Source organism: Dasypus novemcinctus, chromosome 22 (genome assembly GCF_030445035.2).
Source record: "Dasypus novemcinctus isolate mDasNov1 chromosome 22, mDasNov1.1.hap2, whole genome shotgun sequence".
In the NCBI taxonomy this organism is placed as follows: domain Eukaryota; kingdom Metazoa; phylum Chordata; class Mammalia; order Cingulata; family Dasypodidae; genus Dasypus; species Dasypus novemcinctus.
The window spans coordinates 20,254,310-20,263,727 of record NC_080694.1 but is presented as its reverse complement, the minus strand read 5'-3'; positions in this window follow the sequence as shown (position 1 = coordinate 20,263,727).

The following is a 9,418-nucleotide window of genomic DNA, read 5'->3' as shown; positions in this document are numbered from 1 at the left end:
TCATCTGCAAAGAGTGAAATTTTACCTCTTCCTTTCCAATTTGGATACCTTTTATATCTGTTTCTTGCCTCATGCCCGACAAGGTACTTCTAACATAATTTTAAATGGGAGAGGTGATAATTGGTATTCTTGTCTTGTTCCTAATCTTAGAGGGAAAGATTTTACAATTTCAGCATGTATATGATGTTAGATGTGTATTTTTCATATATATCCTTTATCCTGTTCAGAAAGTTTCCTTCTATTCTTATCTTTTGCAGTATTTTTATTGGGAAAGGGTGGGTATTTTGTCAAATGCTTTTTTCTACATCTATAGACATGATCATGTGATTTTTATTTGACCTGATTATATGGTGTATTACTCTGATTAATTTTCTTATGTTTAGATTTCATTGCATACTAGGGATGAAATCCACTTTGTCATGGTGGATAATTCATTTGATGTGTTGCTGAATAAAATTAGCAAGTATTTTGTTAAGGATTTTAGTATATAGGTTCATTTGAGAGTTTGGTCTGTTAATTTCCTTTCTTGTGGTGTCTTTGTTTGCCTTTGGTATTATGGTAATGTTGACATCCTAGAATGAGTTACACAATGTTTCTTTTATTTCAATTTTTTGTAAGAGTTTAAGCAGAATTGGAGGTAGTTCCTTCCAGATGTTTGGTGGAAGTCACCTGCGAGGCTGTCTGACGCAGGGCTCTCCATATTTGGGTGGATTTAATGACAGGTTTTTTCTCTTTACTTGTGATTGGTTTGTTGAGATCATCAGTTTCTTCCTTTGTGAATGTCAACTGCTTATGTGTTCTTGTTGGTATATAGTTTTTCAAAATATTCTCCTATGATTCTTTTTATTTCTGTAGGTTCAGTGGTAATATCCCCTTTCTCATTTCTTATTTTGTCTATTCACATCTTTGGTCTTTTTTCTGTGTTAAAAAAAAACACAGGAAAAAGCTAAGGGTTTGTCAATTTTATTGTTTTTTTCAAAGAACTCACTCTTTGTTTTGTTTATTTTTTCTAGTGCTTTCTTATTTTCTTTTTCATTTAGTTCTGCTCTGATCTTTGTTATTTCTTTCTTTCTTCTTCCTTTGGGGTTATTTATTCTTTCAACAATTTCTCTAAATGTGCAGTTATTTGTTTGATTTTAGCTATTTTTTCTCTTACGATATATGAATTTATGGCTAAGAATTTCCCTCTCAGTACAGCTTTTGCTGCATCCCATAAGTTTTAATATGTTGTGTTATCATTTTCACTTATTTCAAAGTAGTTGCTGATTTCTTTTGAGATTTCCTCCTGGGCCCACTGTTTGTCTAAGAGTGTGTTGCTTGACTTCCATATCCTTGTGCCTAATCTGGTTCTCCAGCCCTTGCAGACTTTCAGTTTCATCCCACTGTGGTCAGAGAAATTATTTTGTATGATTCCAATCTTTCTGAATTCATTGAGACTTTCTCTGTGGCCTAGCCTGTGGTCTATCTGGGAGAATGATCCATATGCACTTGAGAAGAATGTATTTATGCTGTATTTTGTTGTAGTGTTCTGCATATGTCTATTAGGTTCAGATCCTCTAATGAATTATTCAAATCTTTGTTTCTTTACTGATTCTCTGTCAAGATGTTCTGTCTAGTGATGATAATGGTATATTAAAGTCTCCCACAATGATTGTGGAGTCATCTATTCCTCCATTTATTTTATCCAGTGCTTGCCTCATGTATTTTGAGGCTCTCTGATTAGGTGCATAAATATTTATGATTGTTCTTTCTTGATAGATTACCACTTTTACTGATATGTAGTGCCCATTTTTGTCTCTCACAATAGTTTTGTTTTTAAAGTCTGTTTTGTCTGATATTAGTATAGTTACTTTTGCCTTTTTTGGTTATTAGTTGCTTGTAATATTATTTTTCAGCTATTCACTTTCAACCTTCTTGAATCACTGGTCTATGGTGAATTTCATTTAGACAGTATATAGATGGGTCACATTTCCTTATCCATTCTGCCAATCTTTGTCTCTTGACAGGTGAGTTTAATCCATTAACATTCAGTGTTATTACTCACAAGAAATTACTTACATTAGCCATATTTTCTTTGAAGTTGTGTGTGTCATATGTTGTTTTTATTTCTTTTTTGTCTTTTATGTTCGTCTTAAACTGTCCTCCAACTCCGACTTCAGTTTTTTTCTTTCAAGCTACAGAATTCCCCTTAGTATTTCTTGAAGAGCACATTCATTATTGGCATACTCTCTTAGTTTCTGTTTATCTGTGAATATTTTGCGCTCTCCATCAATTTTGAATGCCAGTTCTACTCAATAGAGTATTCTTGGCTGGAAAATTTTTTCTTTTAGTATCTTGACAATGTCATACTACTGTATTCTTTCATCCATGGTTTCAGATGAGAAATCAGCACTTAATCTTATTGAGCCTCCCTTGTGTTCGATGGTTCTCTTTTCTCTTGCTGCTTTCAATATTTTCTCTTTGTCTTGAGCATCAGATAATTTCGCAGTTATGTTTTGTATTAGGTCTTTGGGATTTATACTGTTTGGGTTGTGCTGTGATTCCTGGGCATGTACCATCCATCTCCCTCAGTAAGTTTGGGAATTTTTCAGCCATTATTTCCTCCAAAAAACCTTCTGTCCCCTTTCCCTTATCTTCTCCTTCTGGGATATTTGTGTATTTTGTGTTGTCATTCAGATCCCTAAGTCTCTATTGGATTTCTTCTAAATTCTTATCTAATAATTCTACTCTTTCTTTGATTTTATATTTAATGTTTTCCACCTCAATGATTCTTTCCTCTGCCTATTCAATTCTGGTGTTATTTGCTTAGGGTGTTTTTATTTATTTATTTATTTTTTATTTCTTGGATTGTGCCATTCATTACCAACAATTCTGTTATCTTTTTCCATATGTTTACAATTTCTTTAGTAGGCTCTGCAAGTGTTTTCTTAATATCCTTAATCTCTTCTTTCACTTCATTATAATGAGCCATGATATTAGTTTGGACATCTTTGTTTAGTTGTTCAAAGTTCTGCTTCTCTTCCTGGTTTTAAGATTTCTCATTGGTGTGAGCCATGTCTTCCTGATTATTGGTATGTTTTGTAATTTTTTGTGGCTCTCTGCTCATCATTTTATCTTGATGGGTTTCTTCAGTTGGTTATGTCCTCCATGTAGTCTCAGGTTTTATTTAGTTGCTGTTTTTGTGGGTGTATTAAGTTTTCTATTTTACACTTTGTTCTTCTTATTCTATTTCCTTGTTGTTGTCTAAGTTCCCTTGAATGAAAAAGTTTACATCCAGGGGAAGCAAAAGAAGTTAAAAAAAAGATTTAATAGTAGTGTTGATAGTAAATGTTAGCAGAAGAATCATATAAGACCTAAGAGATTGAATATTAAACTAATGTAACTGTGTAGAAATACAGGAATAAAAAAGTGGTGCACCTACAAGGAAATGGGAAACTGAATATCAAAAAGAATATAGTGTGAATTAACAGGTCAGTGTGATGAAGAGAGAGGGAAACAGAAAAGAAAGGTTAAAAACAGAAAGGTAATAAAGGATAGAAAACAGAACGGTTAGAATTAAAAAGTCAGGAAAATTGGGGACTAAACAAAGGTAATTGGAATGTAAGGACAACAACAGAAGGTGGAAGTTAGAAAGATGCAGGAGGGAAATGAGACAGCATTGATTGCCAAAATAAGTACACACAGAAATGAGAAAATCAAGAAAGTGGAATCACACCAATCAAGAAACAAGCTGGCAGCATCGAAATGACTCTCAGTCTCTTTGAAAGAGAGCACCCACACCTTGCTGGGAACCCTAAATATGCTCTTGGAAGCTTATTAAGCACTTCCTACTGTCCCCCTCCCTTAGAGGAGTTGCACAGGACTAGTTAATTGCCTGGCTCCCCCTTCTCCCAGACCAATTTTCCCTATCCCAGGGAGGCTAGGTAAATCAGACGGCCTCAGCAGATTTACCTCTCCCATCTTCCTGGTTTCTCCAGAGGCCAGCTGGTATGCTTCTGAAAGCTAAAAAAAGGGGGTCCAGACCATAGAACCCACACTCAGGGGATCCCTCTCCACCTTTCACCAGAACCCTCCCACTCTCAGAATTTGTCTCTTTTAGATGACTGACTGGCAAGGGTCAGGGTATGCTGTGGCTCCTGCCCTGAGGGAGGGGCTCAGCTGTCCAATAGCTCCTGCCTGAAGCATCAGAAACTCATGGTTTGACCTTGCACAATCACGCTTTGTGTTATGCTCTCTGCAGATGGATGCCCTTTAGCCTCCTGCTTTTTGGGTTCCCAAAACAGCTCAGTCAGGAAGGATTTTGCTGAACTGAGTTGTTTTACTTAGGAGAGATGATGTAGGTGTACTTAATCTGTCACCATCTTGCCTCTCTCCATTTTTTTTTTCTTGATTGAATTTTTTATACAAAGTCTTTGTTAACTTCAGAAGAAAAGAAGTTAATATAGGAAGGAAGAGAAGTTGGGAAGAGTGCTGGTGAAGGAAGGGATGGGTCTGTGTGAAAGGACCTTTGTGCAGGAATGCCAAACCCAGCAGTTAGACAGGGTGAAGGACATGTCACTGCTATTTGATAGGATTTGTTATCTTGTTGGTGAATGAATTGCAGTTGCTTAAAGAATTTTATCATATCACAGTTTACATAATGATTTCAAGTACTTTTCACAAGTGAATCAATTTTCTCAGTTTATTCAACTATTTTAAAAGCAGAAACCTGGGAATGATATCTACCCTTGCCCCCCACATACCAACTAACTCTGTAGGGCACAGCTTTCTACTGGGATTCCCTCATTTTTGTCTGGAGCCAGAACCCTCAGCCCAGAAGAGAAGTGGCTCTTCTCATTCAAGACCCCCAGCACTTGCCCTCTGAATTTGAGTCATTTTCTGGTTGCATAGCAAACAGGAAATCTGCTTCTCCTCCCTTGGGTCTGACCAAGGCCACCAGACATTGAGCAGTGGGGCCAGGGCTGATGAGACCACAGTAAGCAGTCGCCATGTTTAAGGGTAAAGAACACATGTTGAGGTCTAGACCTCAGAAATTCAGGGTCACCCCATTCCTCTCTGCACCCCACCTTGTTCTGCAGGCAACATCTTCAGACTATCACACATAGCTTCAGAGAGAGGGAACCCACCCCATTCCCCACAGACAAAACACCAAAGGTCAGCCCGAATAGGGGTCCTGAATGTGAAAGAGAGACCAGTGCTGACCCTGGTTCTCCCTTGCCTCTTCACGTTTATGGGTCTTGGTCTGTCCCTTTCCTTCACATGGCCTCAGTGTCCCCATCCCTAAATGAGGGCCTAGGACTCATATGTCAGTTGTAGAATTGGAATAGAGCCTGAGGGAGCTTTTGTTGATTCACTATCTTTTACTTTATTTATCCTTGAGTAAGCCAGCATAAGCAAACTATGTCTAGAATTAAATTCATGATCATCTTTGGGAATGGTTATTATGAAACGGAAACTAATATTTTAATCACAGATTTTTTTTGTTTAAAAATTATTTCAAAGCTGTTTTGACTCTTGACCCCTAACTGAAATCCTAAAATGACTGGGCATAAATAAGACATTAACAGAGTAAGGGATTTATTGTTCTTTTATTATTCTCCCAATTACTATGAACAATTAAAAGAATCAGGGAGTTATTGTTAAGTAAAAACAGTTCAGGAGAGTGACTGTGGCTCATGTATTGAGTGCCTGTCTCTGATATGGGAGATCCTGGGTTTGGTTCCTGGTGCCTTCTGAAAAACACAACAAAAAAGAAACACCAAGGAAACAAATGAAAAAAAAACCTCAGGGGATAAGTGATGATTTCTCACTTAAAATGTCCGAGGTTCAATCTCTGGCCCTGGGACCTCAAAAAACCCCACCACATCACAAAAATTCAAAGCCCCTTACCTGGCAGATCCAGTCACAGAAATTCCTCTATTGTTTTATTTTTCCATAAATAATATAACACCAGTTTGTTATTTCATTTATATACCAAACTCTCCTAACTGGTTCTCCTGTTCATAGAAATCCTTTAAATAAAATACATTCCAAGAACTAAAAGCATCTGTAAGTAGTTAAGATTTCTACTTTGAAATCATCATCAGGACTAACAGGGATGCCTAGGCCCGCCATGACCCTGGACCACCACGTGGCATTAATCTGCATCTTCTGCCCACAGGATCAGAGCTGTGAAAGGGGGGCTGTGTATCTGTGGGTCTCAGGCCCAGGAGGAACAGGACTCAGAGAAGGTAACCACTCAGGGGATGGCTGGTGGGGAAAGACAGAGAATGAGCAGGATTCTGCTGACCAAAAACAGCATTTGTCCTGAGCTTATGGAGGAATGGGAGGGTTAGGGACTATATAAAAAGGACAGGGAGGGGGAAAGGAGTTGTCTTAAATTGTCATGTTTCCATGCAAAAAAAAATCATGTACAATTGTGTTAAAGCACCTGTAAACAGAGTGATAGAGAGGGTATATTGTGTACTTTTAAGTTAATATGCATAGACAAATATAAATAGGTAAAAATTAATATTGGTGTGAATGTGTCTGTAGGTAAATATAGCCACAGTTAGTTTGGCGTTACTGGCCCCAGGGCCTATAGTCAGTCTTATTTAGGCAACTGCGTGAAGTAGGAAACAGGGTTGTGGTCTGTAGACCAGGACAGAAAGTGGTCATAAGAGACCCAGGTGGGACTTTGCCTTGATTTAGGAGTCCCCATGGGAGTTTACTTTAAGAAAGTCAGTTGACATTAAAAAAAGGATCAGGAAGCCATTATAAATGGCATTACTTGGCCTAGAATTGTCTCTTAATAAACAAACATCTATCTACTGTTATGGATTAGTGATATTAACCAGACTCAGACTTTGAATAAAGTTCCAATTGAGAGCTTCATTAGCTGTGCAGTGACTGTCTCATCCTATGCGGAGGAGACAGCAGCCCTGAGTTAAGGGAAGAGGTGTTTTTATAGCCTTTGAGGATGGGGGGGGAGAGTTACTAGCAAGCAAGGAGGCACAGAAGCAGAACACTGTGGTTAGCTGAAGATAGTGTATCTATTTTTTTCTTTTTTCAAAGCCCTTTCTTGTGATCAGTCCCATGTTATTTTTTGGCCCTTTTCTTGGGGACAGCCCTAAGTTATTTACTGGCACTCTCCTTGGAGACAGCCTAAGTTATTTATTTATCTGAAGGCACATGCAATTCCCATTTCCTAATGTAGTTCTATTCCTATTTTCCCAATGTGGCCTTACCCTTACACTACCAAGAAATGAAAGACCTTCCAAATGGTGTGTTTAACTTTATGAGGATTGTCATCCTGTGCAGCAGCCCTTGGGGATGCATCCCTAGGAGGAGGCTTCCCTAGGAATCCCTCCACATTGAAAGCCCTCAGCACAGGGTCAGGGACAAATCATTTGTGGGAGGGGCTTAGCAGTGTTGGGAATGCTGATGAGTCATTTCAGATATAGTAGCTTTAAAACTCTCATGACTGGCTTGCCTAGCTGTCACTTTTGCAGAAAATCCTCTTGAGAAAATACCTGTGAATAAATAAATTTATTTTGAGATCTTTGAGGCACAGCTAAACTCAAATAATTACACTTGCAATTGTCTTAAAATTAGCCCAATAAACATTTTTTAGCCATTTAGCATTAACTGGCTTTGCATACCCCAGGAAACTAGCTCAACATAGGCTCTCAATTTGTGGGTAAGCAGGGATGTTTATATGGTCCCAAGCTGCCTTGGCACTCCTTGCCCTGCTTCCCCTTCAGCGGACTCCTTCCCACCTGTGGCCTTTGGAAGCTTTTCTGTAGGGGTCCATCCTACAAAACAGTCAACACCATGTCCAATGAATAGATTGTCACTGCCATCTGGTGGTTATGTCTTCTGGGTCAACGACAAAATCCTCCATTTAAATTCCCCACAGTTGCACATCCTGTTAATGTGCTTCCTGTGTTCCCTGAGCATGTGAATTGTGGAATTTCCTTTCCGACCCAAAAAGGGGCTTCACCTGGTGTTCCACTGCTTTTTCTTTAGCTGCCCCAAGGGTAGAGAGGGAAGCTGTGGAAGGGGAGCAGGTACCTGGATCCTGGCCCCAGATTTGGACAGGAGTATGTCCCAAGTGGGAAACATATCATGGGGAGTCAAGAAGGAGGAACAGGTGCCTGAGAGCATCCTTCCTTCACCCAGACTCTTCTCTCCATATTTTATCCCAGCTCCAGCTGTCACACCCAGGCTCCGATTGTAGCACAGGGGACATCTTGATCACACATATGTGATGTTATACTGGGGCACCACTTCACATCACCCTCCTCCCCCCAGGTGCTTGGCTCCCTCCATGGAGTCCCCACCCTCTCAGAGCCCTCCCTCTCTTATGCCCATCAACTCTCTGCTGTGTCCTTTTAGGAAATGTCCACAGAGATCTAGAAAGTTCATCTGGGTAGAAGCTAAATGTCTGCCTCCATGCCAGTGATTCTCTATGAGGGCTAGGAAAAGTGAGGAATGGGATTTGCCCCAGACTGGGGGTTTCCCAGAGGCCCTCTAATTTTCAACCTGCGACCTGGGTGGGGGGGGAGGAGTAGTTGAAAGAAGCCTGTGGCTGTATCCCATACTCCATTTACACTGATGCTTCTAGCTTTCAGAATGTCTGCATTTGAAAGAAGTGATTGAAATCTGCTATGGGTTTGGGAGCAAAGGTAAGGGATTGTATCTTTTTTTTCTATCTGGTTGCACCATCCTCTTTTTGGTGCTTCATTTTGCATGTGGGGTCAGGGGCTGCACCTCACTGCACAGGTCTGGGATGCCTTTATTTTTTAACAGGAGGTTCCAGGAATTGAACCTGAGTCCTACATATGGTAAATGGGAGCTCAATTGCTTGAGCCACAGCTGCTTCCTTAGAGTTGCATCTTAAACGATCAACCAAGCCTGAAGCCATCTATAGGAAATTATTCTCAGATAACTAAAAGAACTTCATTAATGCCACATTTGGCAACCTGCACTAAATTCCTGTGACAGGTGACATCCTTCCATCTAAGCTCAGAAGCTTCCTGTGGAATAACAGTGTGAGGACTGGTCTCTAAAGGTCATTTCATTCTTAAGCTGAAATTCAACAAGTGTTTTAGGCAAAGTCCCCATAGTGGTGACCCATTTGGGGATGAGACCTTTATCCTGGGATTGCCCTTCATATATCTCTGCTTTGGGATCTGGTTTTGGCTGTGAAAATCCTGGGGAGGCCTGTGGAAGGAGGTTGGTAGGGGAAGACGATAGGATGGCCAGCCAGTGGCCACTGTATGGAGCTGATGCCACCCTTGACCTGAGAACACAGAGACCTCTGATCCCCAGATCTTGGGGAAGGGCAAATGGGAACCATCTGTGATCTTATGTATGCAATTGTCAGGGATTCTGTTTATTCCAGGCAAGGTGTTAAGACATCAATAACAATACTACG